This window comes from Gigantopelta aegis, chromosome 15 (genome assembly GCF_016097555.1).
Source record: "Gigantopelta aegis isolate Gae_Host chromosome 15, Gae_host_genome, whole genome shotgun sequence".
Classification (NCBI taxonomy): domain Eukaryota; kingdom Metazoa; phylum Mollusca; class Gastropoda; order Neomphalida; family Peltospiridae; genus Gigantopelta; species Gigantopelta aegis.
The window spans coordinates 21,224,656-21,241,973 of record NC_054713.1 but is presented as its reverse complement, the minus strand read 5'-3'; the positions used below and the strand labels follow the sequence as shown (position 1 = coordinate 21,241,973).

The following is a 17,318-nucleotide window of genomic DNA, read 5'->3' as shown; positions in this document are numbered from 1 at the left end:
TCGTCGGGCATGGCAGTAGTAGTTATTTACTAGCCCAACACTGAATATCACTAGCCATGGGAGTGAGGCTACCATAATCTAGAAGTAGAAGCCCTGCATATATTTCTTACTAGTAATGGTACACCTTGGATAGAAGCTAACGCTCGCACCAGGCGAGTAGAAATCCCTGAGAGCGAGTACAATTTAAATGGCGCTAGTCCCCCGGGTCAGTAATACTGGGCAGTTGTGACCCAGATTCATGATGCAGACAGTCAAACTATTTTGCCAATGAAACTTGTTAACCATATATATATACAAACTGTAGATGTATTTCATCAAAATTTGCCATGACAGATTGACAAAGTCAAAAGTATCGCAGTTTTGTTTGGTCTCGATAAATTCAGATATTTACAATCTAATTAAAATTAACTCCACTATTACATGTGGATCTAAAGACAGCCAGTTGGAGCTCATGTCCACCAATCAAAACCTTACTTGCAGAATCCTGCCAGTGATTTAAAAATAATTTGAAAACATTCCGAATTATCCTGAGGGTATACGACATGTTTCGTGTGAATTACGAATGCCTTAAAACATGTTTTATTTTATAAAATAAATAATTTGTAATGTAAAACTGAAGACTGATTTAGTTTTTTTTAATTTTATAAATAAATAAATCATTTTTGATGTAAAATTGAAGACTGATAACCCACCCCGTACGTATTGGTATGGTTCGCTGTACTGCGGCCACTAAAATAGACTCACCCGATATTTTTAGAATTTGTATGCTCCCAAATAACGTTGTAAAAGGAGAAGTATGATTGGTCAATATTTAAATTATTATTTACAGACGAAATGTTACCTGGACATTGGGGACTACGCAGTGTTGTTAGTTTTAAATCACTGGCACTGCGGCAGGATTCTGCAAGTAAGGTTTTGATTGGTGGACATGAGCTCCAACTGGCTGTCTTTAGATCCACATGTAATAGTGGAGCTAATTTTAATTAGATTGAGATATTTACTGCAAACACAATCAGAACTTTCCGGTTTTTGTTTCCGAATTCTAAAAATTGCTGTAATATTCCGATTATAGATGAGGCATGTTCGCAAGGGAAAATGTTTTTTATTTGGGTGTGTGTTTGTTTTTGGTGCTTTGTGTTCGTTTCGTCGGTAGTAAATACAGTCTTTACTTAATCGCATTGTAATAGATCCTGTTGGCATCGATCGATTTTAACTAGCTGCTTCCAAATGTCACGAGTGGAGAGTTTCGAGTTTACTAGTGGACATCCGAGTGTATTAGGACAGAATAAAATAATTAAAGTACAAGCAACATAGTAATGTGTGTTAAATTTTTGAACAACTTGCTAGATCCCACATAGGTTTCATCTTCTCAAACCTCTTCAATAATGCAGGGCTCGAACTAAATGGTGGCACCGTTGTGATATAAATTGCCATAGGTAGAGAGCATCACTGATGGCACTTTTGTGCCGTCGATAAAGCTCCTCAACAATGGTGAAATGTATACACCTGGTGTACATTATCTGCCAATATTTAATATTTGCACACTTAAAAGATGTCTACATATAACAAGATAGCCTTTCAGTCAGGTTTATTTACTGTAAATGTCAATTAAAAAAAAATTGCCATAGGCAGGCTCAAAATTTGTGGGAGACAAATTTTCCTGAAGTGGGGGGTTGGGGGCTAGTAACTAGTAAATATTTCCTAATTTCTATCACTGTACTCTTTTAAATTACACTGTTTGGTTCAAACATGGATGGTTATCAGCGTCCGAAATAAGCACTTGTCCGTTTATCCTGACAAGTGAAAATTTACTAGGACAAGCATAATTTGCCGTAGTGGTTATCCGGTAGTGGTTATCCGGTGGACAAGTAAAAAATTTTTTTTTTACAAAGCAGTATCAGAATATTTAGCAATTGTTGTACTTAAAAAAAAACCTAAAGACAAAACAAAAAACCCAAAACCCCCGAAATCAGCAGTGTCTCATCGCAAACTGTTATACAAATATTGTGGTTAGAGAGTTAAATTAACATGGTCTTGATAACATAATGGTCTTAGCACATAAATATTCGGAATACCTTCGAGTTGCGATTGAGTTCCGAATTCCCCACTCAGAACGTCTCGGCCGACATGAATAATTTATTTGATCGACAAATTATATTCGATACCATTCGTATTTAAAAAAAGAAAAAAAAGAGTTTGTTTTGTTTAAGTTTAAAACGAAGTAGTTGCCTGTTTACAACAAATGTGAAAGTCAGTTTTCCTTTGGTTTTTGTGAATTACTGATTACATCATCGGTAATGTGATAATGGGCCATTCCATGGTATTTGGTCCATGGGTGTGGAAATTTTAATGACGGTTTTATTTGAAAAAATAATGTTTGTAAGCCAGGACGTGACATTTGTTTTTTGGTAATATGTCAAATTAAAAAATTATGTATCAGGACATCATATCTAAAATATACTGCATATGAAAATACTACTTTTCCTTCTTTCATATCATAATTAGTATATTAAATTATTTTTCAAAATATATAATGTCACATCCTGGCTGATTTGACATATATATATATATATAAAGTTAGTTTTATTTAAAAACTATTTTTCAGAAAAAAAAATCCTTTTTAATTCTCCTTCTCAATGTTCCAAGTATAAATAAAAGGTATAATGATGACTGGTTGTATTAAATGATTAAAATAACCACCTCAAACTTTGAGCCAGGACGTGACATTGACATTCAAGATGGCATGTTGAATTGAGTAAAGATTACAAATGTATTAAATCTCTCTATACAGAGAAATTGGCAAAACTGACTACCCGGTAGATAATGCACATGTACCTAAAAGAAATTACTTTTATTTTCAATATTTTTGCTCTCACCTTCAAGAATTGGAAATGGAGAAACTGGATGTTCGGGGGAGCATATAATGATATGTGTTTTCCGATTTGCGGACGTATATCGGTGGTTTTACTGTCGCAAATTTAGTTTTATTGGCGACCCGTTAGCCACGAAATGTTTTCTTCTAACAATTGATTGATGGAGTTACTTCCCTTCAAACTGAAGTTCGGTAACTTTCATGAGATATCGGGCGAAGAGTCGGAAAATTGTTTTCACGAATATATGCGATCTTTTCCGATTTACTCTACATCTAGCGCAGCGAGGTGTTCCGATTAATAATAATAATAATAATAATAACTATATTTAATGATTTACTCCAGCGTCAAACTGGCCTTATAGAAATTTAGTGACCTTCTGATAAACAAGGGGAGGGAATGTTTACCGATACTGAAGGAGTTTACTGCCAAATCAAATGATTAAATATGTCGGTAAGATCTCGATGCGTTTCGTTATTTTTTGTAAGTGGTCACTGGGAACTTCGCGGGTTTCCGCTAAAAACAGTGTCAGAATGACCATGTGTTTGACGTCAGGTCAGGTCAGGTCAGGTCATAGGTTTTAATGTGCACATTCAGAACAAGCTGTTGTAGTGCACACCTGTTGTGGGCTCAAGTGCTTGCGAAGCAAGCTCTTCCGTCCAAGACAGGAGGGGGGGGGGGGGGGGGTGGTTGTCTTCTCGCTTACGACTTGGCACATGTTTGACGTCCAATAGCCGATGATATTAAAGATAAAAATCAATGTGCTCTAGTGGCGTTGTTACATAAAACAAACTTTACTTTTCAACATTCGCTTGAGCATCCTGAGCATTTGTATTGCATTTCTATTCATTGGACCAATTGATTGCTTCAAAGCAAGTGTGTACTTTAATACTGGATGCATACAGAATAAAACTAACATTGCAAATTATAAAATTGGTAAGTCTACCATTTCTTAGATACACCAGGAAAGATAATATTCATAAACATTTTTTTAAATGTTATTGTTGGACAGATAAATATAGAACCCTTCTTTTCAGTTTTCATTAAAAGAAATTGTTATAACTTATTTACTGGTTTCTATCCAATTAAGGTTCAACCAAGTCTGTCCTGGACCAGTACAGAAGTTAAGTGTTAGTATGAGAGTAAACCTTCTGCAGAAAGGGGTCTTTTGTATATAATAAAATAGATATGTACTCTCCCAAAGATAGGTTAGCACCATGTTGCCCTCAAAATCAAAATACCTTGCCTTTTATAAATTTATTAGTTGCCCATGTAAAAAAAAAAGCCTTTAAACACACCTATGTGGATAGTACTACATATTTCCTTTTTAAAATTAAGTTATGAAATAGATATAGAAAATAAAATGGCCACACGGTTTTTGTCCTTTTGAAAATTGTATAATGGAAAAAAAAAGCCCTTATATTTAAAACTGCACATAAAATCTGCCCCCAAAACGACACTTTACCATGCCTTACTTCATTTCTAGGGTAAACACTGTGACGAATGGTATTGTTGGTTTGCATAATGCATTTCTATACATGCAGAGGTTATTTTGGATACCGGTAGTCAACACCTTTATTTAATATCCATAAATAAAATTATTTTCCAAAATAAAATGTTTTTCCTACCTACCTACCCTATATTTTTCCAGCATGTAATAGGAAACATGTATTAATTTTTTTTCGGCCTTATTAGATAGACAAGTGGAAATATTGGCAGACAAGTAGATTTTGTGGTATCCGGTGGACAAGTGATTTTTTTCTCTTATTTATATCACTGGATATGTTAATAATCTTTGAACAAAACATTTTCAACAGCAATTTTGCACTTAATGTTTTCTAGTGTCCTGAAAAAGAATGTGTGTCATGCACCCAATTTATTTTATCGCAGGGATATATATGCAAAATGACTTCATTCAAATTAAAAAACCACGCCAGGCTGCATGTGCCATTATATGTTAAACTAGTTATTGAGTAATTGTTATGACATTCACTGGTGTTTAATAAATCATAACATTAGGATCAAAGTACATTCTAAGTGTCTACCATATATTGTAATTTTTTGTATAAAAGAAATTCAAATGGTCCAAAAACAAATTGAATAGGATCTATTAATCAATTAAAAAAAAAAAATTGAGGTGTGTGAAACTCTAAATAAAGTTGTATACATGTGCCCATATACCACTAGGGTTTCAGGCACGCCTATCTCAGGCTTAACATCTAGGGGTGTAACGAATACACATTGTGGAGAATACAATATATATCATGTGCAAATATGAGATGACAAATACAAATATATGTATTCATGTCCATGAATAAGTGAAAAAGGTTTTGCAGCTCTAAAGAAGAACAGTATTATAATTTTTTTTAAAGTAAAAACTGATTAAAGTGGCTCTCACATATCAGCCGGTGTCCGCGTGATTTTTCTAATCGCAGGAGTTGCCGGGGGATTTAGAGCCCGTGGATGAATCGGGCGAATGTCATGTCTGTGACTTGTGCCCTTTGAACATTGGATCGCAGTGGAGACAGTGCTGACGCCGCTAGATAATCTGGCAGGCGCCGGCTGATCAAAGAACAGATCAGTAGGCATCCTGGTGGAGCCCGGCCGGGCGATTGGCGATTTATGTCGGGCTGCCCCCCCCCCCCCATCCGTGCCTCGAGTATATATATAGATGTGTTGTTGTACATCAGTGTTCGAGATTAACGGTATCCTGATATCCTAGGGATACCAAATTTTAATTTTGGATACCAGACTTCAAGAACTCAGTATTCCCCGGTATACCATATAATGTTTGTTTTTTTAATCCTGGTTTTTTTTTTTCCGTTGAAACAATGAAAGTGATCATTTTTTTTCAAGCTCATACCCAGTCTAATGCTACGCTGTAACAATACCCCCCCCCCCCACCCCCCCATCTCGTACCCAGTCTAATGCTACACTGGAGCAATAGCGGCATAGCAGAAGACTGGGAACCGCTTAGTCGCTATTGTTTTTGTTGGGATGTTTCCTTCCATTCTAAGTGTTCCTTAATTAGGCCTAGTAATTCCAAAGTCTATAAAAACACTGAAAAGGCAAGTAGCCATTATAAAATGTTTTCAACCAATACACCCTTTTTTATTTCTTAAAATTAAAATTGGCTTGCTTGATATTTGAATGTCGGGTAACCATATGCAAAAGTGGGATACTGAATTCTCAGGTGGGATACCAGATTTTGAAATGTTAGTATCTAACTGGGATACTGCACAAAACCTTTTAATCTCGAACACTGTACATTACCCGTTGGTTTCTGGGCAGGGCCCTAGCGACATCTCTACGTGATTGCCACAACCTAACATCGTGCTTGGAAAATTGCAGATTTGGGAGTCAGGTTTTCATGCCCGCAGGGTTCGGGCGGATGCCCGTTTTAGGAGTCGCACGTGCACTGCAACCGATATATGTGGGCTGCTTAATCATGGGTGTGTCTATTGTCTAGTGACACCCAGAATTGCATTCTTTCCCACATTTCATAGGAAAGTGCAGCTCACTGTGCTGTATATTACCACATCCCCAGCAGTGGTGAACACAGGCTGGCTTGGCACATTTGTTGAGCTCAGGCCTCGCAGACCTCCTATTTTTCCTATATTTCCTATATTTTTTTTAGGATCCTATAAAACTCTTATATTGAGATTCATTTCCTATATTTGACTCAATTGCTTTGTCAAAATGCCGATGAATAAAATATGTTACTAAGTTATATCGCAGTGAAAGGTAGCCAGCCTGTCAGAAATTCAGAAGATGCTTTGAATGTGGGACATCAGTATCAAGTGAGGTTAGGAGGATGTATTGATACAATATGCACCAACTTTCAAAGTATCCTGGATATCGACATGCACTGCTGGCAAGCCTTGGTATATATTTGTTGAGGTAGTAGATGGTATCTTGTGTACATACGCAAGGTAAGAACATACCATTAGTAATGTAAATGTCTTTAGAAATCCTATAATCATGATAATCGGTCCAAATTTTCCTATAAAACTCCTATATTTGACGTCAAAATTCCTATAAAACTCCTATATTTTGGTATGCAAATTCCTATATTTTAATATGTACAAGTGGCTGGGAGGCCTGTGAGCTGGCATGCATACAGTAACACAATTAACAGATGTTTGGCTACATGCTTAGATGTTTCCATCATGCAAGAGGGAAGTCTTTTAACCCAGTTGGGTCCTCTGCCTTAAATCTTGTTAGTGTATGTACATGTACAGTGATAGAAATAAGAAAATAATTTCGCCAATATATACATTTCCAAATGTAAAAAAAAAAAACCCATGTAAAGCAGGAGGTGGATGCATTTCTAAGGAAACGTTAAAGCTCTGGTTTTTCCTTTTAAAAGGACTTACCCTACACTAAAACATATTTTTTTACTATTAAGAGCCGTTTTTGATAACTGAAATCATACTTTACTTACATTTTATTGTTTATATTAATTATTCATTTCCGTACATTTGAAGTTTGTTTGGTCATGATCCTGGTCTTTTTAATATCACAAAATGCATTTCTCATATTTTCAAAAACACACATGCTTCTGAGAAGTAACAGTTATGGAGTCGAGTTTTAGTCTAGTTTTAGAGGGTAATTTCACCATTTCAAAGTCACAGACTCATGTTTCACTCAGTTGTAACTTTATCCAAATCTGGTTTGTAGATTAACTGCACTTTGTGGAAACTTGCTTGTTACCCTTCTCTTCAAATTGCATGTAATTTCGTGAGTCAGGTGACTGCAACAAATTGTAGAGAGAGAATTTCCTACAATCAAGAAAGTGATTTTGTTGTTGTTTGCTGCTCCTTTTTTTTCTCATGCGTAAGGTAATATTTGACATAAAATAGGATACAATGAAAGTAAAGTAAAGTTTGTTTTATTTAACGACGCCACTAGAGCACATTGATTTTTTTATCTTATCGACTATTGGTCGTCAAACATATGGTCATTCTGACACTGTTTTTAAGAGGAAACCCACTCACCACATAGGTGACTCTTTTACGACAGGCAGCAAGGGAATCACTACATGGGCTACTCTTACCGATTAGCAGCAAGGGATCTTTTATTTGCGCTTCCCACAGGCAGGATAGCACAAACCATGGCCTTTGTTGAACCAGTTATGGATCACTGGTCGGTGCAAGTGGTTTACACCTACCCATTGAGCCTTGCGAAGCACTCACTCAGGGTTTGGAGTCGGTATCTGGATTAAAAATCCCATGCCTCGGATAGGATGCGAACCCAGTACCTACCAGCCTGTAGACCGATGGCCTAACCATGACGCTACTGAGGCTGGATACATTGAAACCAGTTAAATTATTCTTAAGCATATTCCCTTTAAAACACATCACTGGTTCTCAAGTTTCACCTTTCGATTATCGTTCTAGCCAGTGTACCACAACTGATATGTCAACGCTCATGGTATATGTGTTTTTCTTAGACACCCATTGGTGAGAACATCATGCATTATTTTTGATAACACATGAGTTGTTAACACACACACACACACATGTGTGTTAACAATTTCAAGACATACAACTGACTGCTCCTCTAGAGGTGATGACCAGGTCACCAGTGCTAAGCATCCAATGAAAAACAACACAGTGGAAATATATTACACTGTGACATATATAGATAACCTGACAATCAGGGCTAGCTCTGGCACTTGCCAAATTTGCCATTTGCAAATCTTGAAAACAATTGGCTGATTTTATTTTAATTTGGAGAAAAAATTACATGTAATAATTGATATTTTGTTGGAAAATAATTGTTTTTCTGCAATGTTTGAAGTTTAAAAGATAATTTGGCGAAATCTAATACCTGGTATTTCCAGACTTGCACCACGACTGGTATATCAAAGGCTGTGGTATGTACTACCCTGTCTGTGGAATGGTGCATATAAAAAATCCCTTGCTGCTAATCGGAAAGAGTAGCCCATAGAGTGACGACAGCGGGTTTCCTTGCTCAGTATCTGTGTGGTCCTTAATCATATGTCTGGTGCCATATAATTGTAAATAAAATGTGTTGAGTGCATTGTTAAATAAAACATTTCCTTCCTTTTGATAAGAAATCACTTGATCGGCCTTTTTACTAGGTGTAAGTTTGAACAGCCAGTTGTTTGTGTCTTAACACTCACTAGACTTAAATTTTTCTTGCATATAGATACATACAGGACCATCAAACCTCACATGTAGGAACAACTTGGGATGGTTGTTTGTCACTGTGACCTACTTTTTACGGTCTACTACACATATAAGTAAATCCTTGTCCTGACCATATCTTGCATACAGGACCATCAAACCTCACTTGTACAATAGGAACAACTTGATATGGCGGTGTGTCATGTTCTATTACAGAAGAACACCCTCCCCCTCGGAAGTTGAGCTGCCAGCTTAGTCGATCCCCAGCGCCTGCCCTCCCTCCCCATCGAGTCGCCCATGTCGGTGCCCGAGTCTTGGGTGGCCACTAACCAGATGGGAGGCGCTGTGTTTGGTCCCCTTTGTGATGTCTTCATGGTATGATGCCTCCTCGGTAGTCCACACTGCAGGAGTGACTAAAGTGACAGTAGCCAAATTCCCGTCGTGTTGGATGTGAAACATAGAAAGTTTCCCCAAGCTGTTAATCATTGCCTCAAGGGTTGGGGAGGGAAGGTGGGTGGGGGTGGGTAGAGATATTAATTGGGACGTTTTCTGAACATGTTCTGCATTGTAACTGAGTCAAGTGTGGAGTGAAAAAATTTGATACAATTGGAAAAGCCGACAAAATGCAGTGATACTTTGACTTCTTACACACCTGTTGGTGAGAACACCATGCGCTTATATATACATGTTAACAATTTCAAGCTTACAACTGGTTGCTCCTTGGTGTTGACCATATCACCAGTGCCATATGTCCAATAAACAAATCGCATGGTGGAAATCAATTACACTGTGACGTATAGTTAACCTGGCAATCATATTAGCTACATGTGCAATGGCTGTAAATAACTTTTAATCGAAAAAGATGTTAAAATTTGGTTTTTGAGGATATGTCAGAAATAGAATAATAACATTCCAGATTTTAAAATATTTGTATCCAAATGGGATACTGCACAACATTTTTAATCTCGAACACTGCATTTGTGTCCGTTATACATACCATTTATCTCAGAACTTGTTTAAAAATGTATAAAAGTCGCTTTCGCTTGTTAGGTACATTTTAAAACAACTAGTGAGATAAATGGTATTTAATAGTCACCCATGTCAGTGCTTCTAGATTATGGTAGCCCCACCTCCATGGCTAGTGATATTCAGTGTTGGGCTAGTAAATAAATAGTATTGCCATGCCCGACAGCTAGTGAATTTGTTTTCTCAAATGTTGCAGTTAGTCTGTTTTGTAAATATGAATATCCTTTCCCCACCCCAATACCCAATATGTTTTAAGCTCCATCTCCCTATTTTGATGACATATCTGATTATTACTATTATTTAGAAAAATTGTATTAACTTAAAGTAAAGTAGTGCTGGTGGATGTTTAATCGTGGCTAGTAAATTTTTTAAATCACTGATCCTGTGGCTAGTGGATTTTATAAAAATTCCTGATGCCCTGCATATATACTCTTCAAAAGAAGAAACGCAAAACCACATTGTCGTAACATTTGGAGAATTCATTTAATTATGGAATGGTGAGTCCGATAATTACCAAATGTTGCAGGATTGTTCACAATTCACTCTAGTCCATTGTGAGTAAGTGATAGGACACACCACCAAGGTCAAGGTCATCTGGAGTCAATACCGGGTGTGGCCTCCGCGTGTGTTGACAACTGCCTGGCACCGCCTGCCCATTGAAGCAACCAGAGTACGGATGACGTCCCGGGGGATGGTGGCCCACTCGGCCTGCAAGGCTGCTGCCAGCTCGGGCAGGGTCTGGGGCTGTGGTTGTCGCTGTCGGAGGCGTCGGTCCAACTCGTCCCATAGATTCTCAATTGGGTTCAAATCCGGTGATATCGATGGCCAAGGAAGGACATTAATGTTGTTGTTCTGTAGGAAAGCCGTTGTGAGACGTGCTGTGTGAGGCCTGGCGTTGTCATGTTGGAACACTGCGTTGGCGTTGGCCATAACTGGAACGATGTGTGGCCGGAGGATCTGGTCAATGTAGCCCTGTGCATTCAGGTTGCCCTGCACGTGGACCAGGTCAGTTCTGCCAGTGTGTGAGATGGCTGCCCACACCATGACACTACCCCCGCCGAATCTGTCCACTTCCTGCACGCAGTTTGCCGCATAACGTTCACCACGACGCCTATACACGCGACATCTTCCATCATGACGTCGGAGCAGAAATCGGGACTCGTCACTGAACCACACCTGTCTCCATCGCAGTTGAGGCCATTGTCGATGAATCTGGCACCACTGCAGTCGGAGTCGACGGTGTTGTGGTGTTAAGATGACACCTCGAACTGGATGTCTGGCACGAATTCCTACCTCACGTAGGCGGTTCCGTACGGTCTGGTGGGATATCCTGCGCAAACCTGGTATTGCTGCGGCTGTGGAGGTGGCAGTAGTCAATCGTTCCCGAAGGTGGCGTACCCGGATGTAGCGGTCCTGCCCGGGGGTAGTGACCCGTGGTCGACCGGATCTAGGGAGGTCACGTGTTGATCCATGTTGCTGGTAACTGTCCCACAGTCTGGAGATGGTGCTTGGGGACACATGGAATGCCCTGGCAACGGCCGTTCTGGATTCGCCTGCGTCTAGTCGGCCGATGGCATTGTTTCTCTGCGGTTCACTGAGACGTGGCATGTCCTGGATTGTCAACTGTCGGCCAGATACAGAGGCCAGGCAAACGAACACCCTGCACTTTTATACTGTCGGTGTTCATGTTGCATGTGCAGACAACGCACGTGCAGTGGTGACATGGTTTGCACGTGGCTGCGTTTTTGCGAATATTCACATTTTGGAACTTTATTGTACAGTAGCTGCGTTTTATCGAATGTAACCGTGGGAATGTGTTTGGGACATGCAATGACCTTATATTCACAAAGCATGAACCGGTAGGAAACATAAAATCGGAGTTATAACCCATTTGTACCCTTTTGCGTTTCTTTTTTTGAAGAGTATATTATATTCTCTACACGTATAGACATCTTTAAGTAACAAATTTGTTCAAATAATTACAGGAGGTTTATATATACAGACATAATAATCCCAAATCGAGGGCAAGAATTAGCTCACTCGGTAAAGGGCTCACCTGTAGGTGCCTGGGTCGCAGGATCGAATCTTCTCTGTGGACCAGGCTACCATTTATTGGGATTTTTTAGTTCCAACTATCGTTCCAACTACTGCGCCATGACTGGTGTACCAAGGCTGTGGTATGTACTGTCCTGTCTATCCTGGGCTGCTTTTTTGGTAGGAATAGTCCCATTGAGTGTCGGCAGCAAATTTCCTTTATCATTTATGATTATCTTTGAGGTCCTCAATCAAGTGTCTGGCACCATATAACTGCAATAAATAAATTTCTTGCTAGATTGAAAAAATGATTAGAACATGTTTTAACATTAGTGAATGGCAACTGGTTTATTTAAAATGTACATAAGGAGCAGAATTTATCCACAGTGACGATTGGGTGTTTGGTATAGTAGACAGTATATTCCGTAAGAAACGAAAACATTCCAACACAATTAACTTTGGAAAACCTGACTCATAAACAAAGTCTTTCCACGAAACATAGCGTAGCAGAATGTGACAATTTGTTCCAATTGTAACTAAATGGAAAGTAAAGATGGACACGTGGCCGAGGTTTTCCGAATACATATTCAAAAATGGCCAAGGCATTCCGAATGGTTTTAGACTGTTCAATAGACTGGAGAAGTGATCACTAGTATGTCCTATATGGGTTTGGTTGTGCAGATACTAATAGGAAACCAGCTGAAAACAATAAATAAAAAATACATTTCCGATCTCTTACAAACATTAGGTATTTGCATTTTGATACATAATACAATATGCAGAAATTTTCAGTTGCCAGGCGGGCGACTCATGATAAGGTTTTGACTTGCATGACGTTATTTTGACTCGCCATGGGCAATTGGGCGACAGTAAAGTGCACACCCTGTCATTATGACCAAATGTTTAACATCCAAAAGCTAATGATTAATAAATCAGCAATAATACTGACAAACCGGCCTCGGTGGCGTCGTGGTTAGGCCATCGGTCTATAGGCTGGTAGGTACTGGGTTCGGATCCCAGTCGAGGCATGAGATTTTTAATCCAGATACCGACTCCAAACCCTGAGTGAGTGCTCCGCAAGGCTCAATGGGTAGGTGTAAACCACTTGCACCGACCAATGATCCATAACTGGTTCAACAAAGGCCATGGTTTGTGCTATCCTGCCTGTGGGAAGCACAAATAAAAGATCCCTTGCTGCTAATCGGTAACAGTAGCCCATGTAGTGGCGACAGCGGGTTTCCTCTCAAAATCTGCGTGGTCCTTAACCATATGTCTGATGCCATATAACCGTAAATAAAATGTGTTGAGTGCATCGTTAAATAAAACATTTCTTTCTTTCTTTCTAATACTGACAAACTCTTTATGGTTCATGGCACAAAAGACCTACAAAGAATGAGTCCATTTAATAACTCTAGAAAATTATTAGCAGTGAATGACATACCACTATTACCAGTGAAGAAGAACATGATTTAACATAAACTACAAAATGTAATGTATAAGTGTGGTCATGATCATGTTGTTGTCTTTTTTAATACAATTCATTAGTGTCAAACATGAAGGAGCATGTTCACATTAACATTTGTCATAAAGTGTTAGCAAACAAACCAAACAAAATCTATATCTGATATGTATCTAATCTAGTATGTATGTATGTAATGCATGCATGCATGCATGTATGCATGGATGGATGTATATAGTCCAGTCAATTTATGCGAAAAAGGCGGTCAACCCACAACAAATTGCAACAGAATTTATTTCTTTACCATTCACCTCAGATAGGCTGAAAAAGAAACATAAAAAGACCTCCTAAATCCAAGTAGTGGAACGAAGCGTAATTTGCATAAATCCAATATGGCCACCACAACATTAGTCATACCACAGTTTTTATGATTTTTAACCTCTAACCAAACTAATTTCACAATTTAAATATGCTAATAATATATGTATTTTAAAATATTAAAAAAACCCACAGAAATAGCTTGCAGTATAAAAACGTATTTTATTTGGAAAAGAAATCAAAATGGCTGTCACAATAAACCAATTTTAACACTTTTAACTTAGTATTTTTCTCTTAATTTTAATTTTAGTTATATTTTGCACATTTAAGTTCCGTGACTTGATGAACGGTGTTACCCCATATATTTAAATTTTAGATAAATAAACGAAAGTGGAATAAATTTGTAGACTACTTCCTCTTTGTATATCATAGTCATATTAGATTAATTTTATATTTGGAAACATAACCACTTGGATTTTGTATTACAATGAACTCAACATTTTTATCTCCACTGAGTTGATGCAGTTAAATCAAATTAATTCATGTACAAAAATGTTAATGCATCTAGGAATAATTGTTATCCAAGCATAATCTACACCTCGTTTTACAATTACACGTAACAGCCTCTGGTAGTTCTTTTGGGACTGATCCTTGTCTGTTAAGATTGGCAGGCCTGTATTTCTTTCCACGTATTCGTACCATTCCCAGTCCTCTGGATTCATACGGCCACCATATCATCCACTACTGCAATTTCAGTTAGATGTGCATTATGACAGTTCCTGAGGTTGGGCTAAGCACTGCTTGCTCCACACAATGTTACAATGTACTTCCGCCTACCTTCTGGTAAATGATTTGTAGTCTAAAGAAATCCAACATGTCACCTTATAAGTAGGTTATGGTGTTCTACCAACTGCTATTATATCTGTTTTTGTTCTGTTTCGTTTTCTAAACACTTACTGGTTTGTGTGTCTCAGCTTCAGTACAAGTCATTTGTAACATGGATAGTTTGTGGATATTTAATAGATGAGGATCTACCTAGACTTGTTCTGTATGACATTCATGCCACTGTGGTTCACCCCTGGGTAGGGTGATGAACCTTTGTTTATTCTCTTCGTTAGAAAGGAAATATTTTTGCCCTTGAATACCACAGACTCTGAGGTTGAGGGATGTAGCCCAATTGTAAAGTGCTCACTTGATGCACCATAGGTCTACGATACATCCGTATCGATGGGCCCATTGGCCTATTTCTAGTTCCAGCTAGTGCACCACAACTAGTATATCAAAGGATGTGGTATGTGCTATATCTCAAAAATACCAAATGTTTTACATCCAATAGCCGATGATAAATACCAGTACATCAATGTGCTCTAGTGGGGTTAAACAAAACAAACCTTAACCGCATACCCTGAAAATTACATGCTTGCTCCAACATGCATTCCTTCTCTTCGTTGCTGTGTTGTATCCTTTGTGCTTGATTTTTATAAGTGGCCATCAAACAGCACTACTGATCAACCATACTGCAGGGTACACACGGGACAGGGAAAACAGGAATTGTACCACCAAGGAAAATTTCGTGTTTATATGATCTACATATAGCACCGAAAACACTAGAAGTCAAAACTGAAATAAGCGACCATTGCTCCAGAGCTTATTCTATGCATATCAGAAATGTTGGTTAATTAAATTTGTTTATGCCATACTAATGTATTGTTAACAGTGACAGTGACAGTGTATGTATGTATGTATGTATGTTTGAATGAATGAATGGATGGATGGATGAATCTATCTATGTATCTATATATGTATCTATCTATCTATCTGTTTAGCTATCTATCTGTTTAGCTATCTATCTATTTATAGATCTATCTATGTATCTATCTATCTAATACCCCCCCTGCGTGGGCTGTAACCTCACCGTGGTGCAGGGGTGTAACATTCTCTTTGAGAATGACCAATACAGCACAAAATTGAAGTTTTGAGTAAAATTCAGTATCCGTAAAATTCTGTGATATTTGTATTTTTGCACAGTTCTTTACACTGTTTTTGTTTGTCTTGAATTTTTATATTGATGTTGATCATCACTTTATTTATTTGCATTACCATAGTTTGACACCCAATAGCTGATGTATTTTTCGTGCTGGGGTGTCGTTAAACATTCATTCATTCATCTAATACCCAGGGTCTCACATTGTAGGTCCATATGATGGTCATTAGGTCATAAAAGTTGCCAAGGCATGGCTATATGCAAAATGTGATGGAAAGTATTTAGGGTACCAAGGCGAATGAGGAGGCATCATGGCCAGTGTGTGGGGCGGTATTTAGCTCAGTCGGTTCAGGTGCTTATGTCGCAGGATCGAACCACCTCGGTGGATCCATTAAGCTGATTGTTTTTTTTCTCGTTTCAACCAGTGCACCACAACTGAACAAAGGCCGTGGTATGTGCTTTCCTGTCTGTGGGAAAAATGTAGCAGGTTTTGTCTGATGAACGGGGCGGGACGTAGCCCAGTGGTAAAGCACTCGCTTGATGCGAGGTCGGTCTGGGATTGATCCCCGTCGGTGGACCCATTGGGCCAGTGCACCACAACTGGTATATCAAAGGCCGTGGTATGTGTTATCCTGTCTGTGGGATGGTGCATATAAAAAATCACTTGCTGCTAATCGAGTAGTCCATGAAGTGGTGACAGAGGGTTTCCTCTCTCTATATCGCTGTGGTCCTTAACCATATGTCCGACGCAATATAACTAAATAAAATGTGTTGAGTGTGTTGTTAAATAAAACATTTCCTTCCTTCCGCTGATGACTACGAGTCAGAATTACCAAATGTTTGACATCCAATAGCTGATGATTTATTAATCAATGTGCTCTAGTGGTGTCTTTGAACAAAACAAACATGGCCAATGAGGTGAGGTCACGGTAGATGAGGAGGACATAACCACCACAAATTTAAAAAAAAGAAATCCAACGTTTTCTGTGCAATCCATGCTTTTCAGAAGAAAACTAAAGTGCATTCCAATGTCAATTCATTGGTTCAACCGGAGACTTTTTAGACATCTTTTGACCGTAACACCATATAACTATAAATAAAAATGCGCCACGTTCATAAGCAAATTTAAATAAAATATTTCATCCTTCTTCTTTTCATTCAATAGGCTGTGTAAGGATGTACACTTCTGGATATTATAAGGCGTGTATTGAGGCAGACTGATCTGAACTTGCTGCTGTTCTGGATTACTAGACATTTTTTCCACATTTTAGAAATTGTAGATACCCACTTGTAAGTTTAATTTCCAAGAAAATATTAATCATTACATACAATTATTTTACCAAAGTAATATAGAGTTTGCCAGTTTTCAAAATTTGCAATACATTTTAACCATAATATTTTATTTTGTTTTTCATTACAGAGAAAGTCAAAAAGCAAATTTGTTTGAAAGTTGATTCATTAGCATTTTACCAGTT

General features: G+C 38.2%; 1 protein-coding gene across 1 annotated transcript in view; it reads left to right on the top strand.

Moving 5' to 3' along the window:
* LOC121389714 (zinc finger protein 62 homolog) overlaps positions 1-17,318 on the top strand; it is a 38,807-nt gene that overhangs the window by 1,018 nt on the left and 20,471 nt on the right. The window lies entirely within an intron of this gene.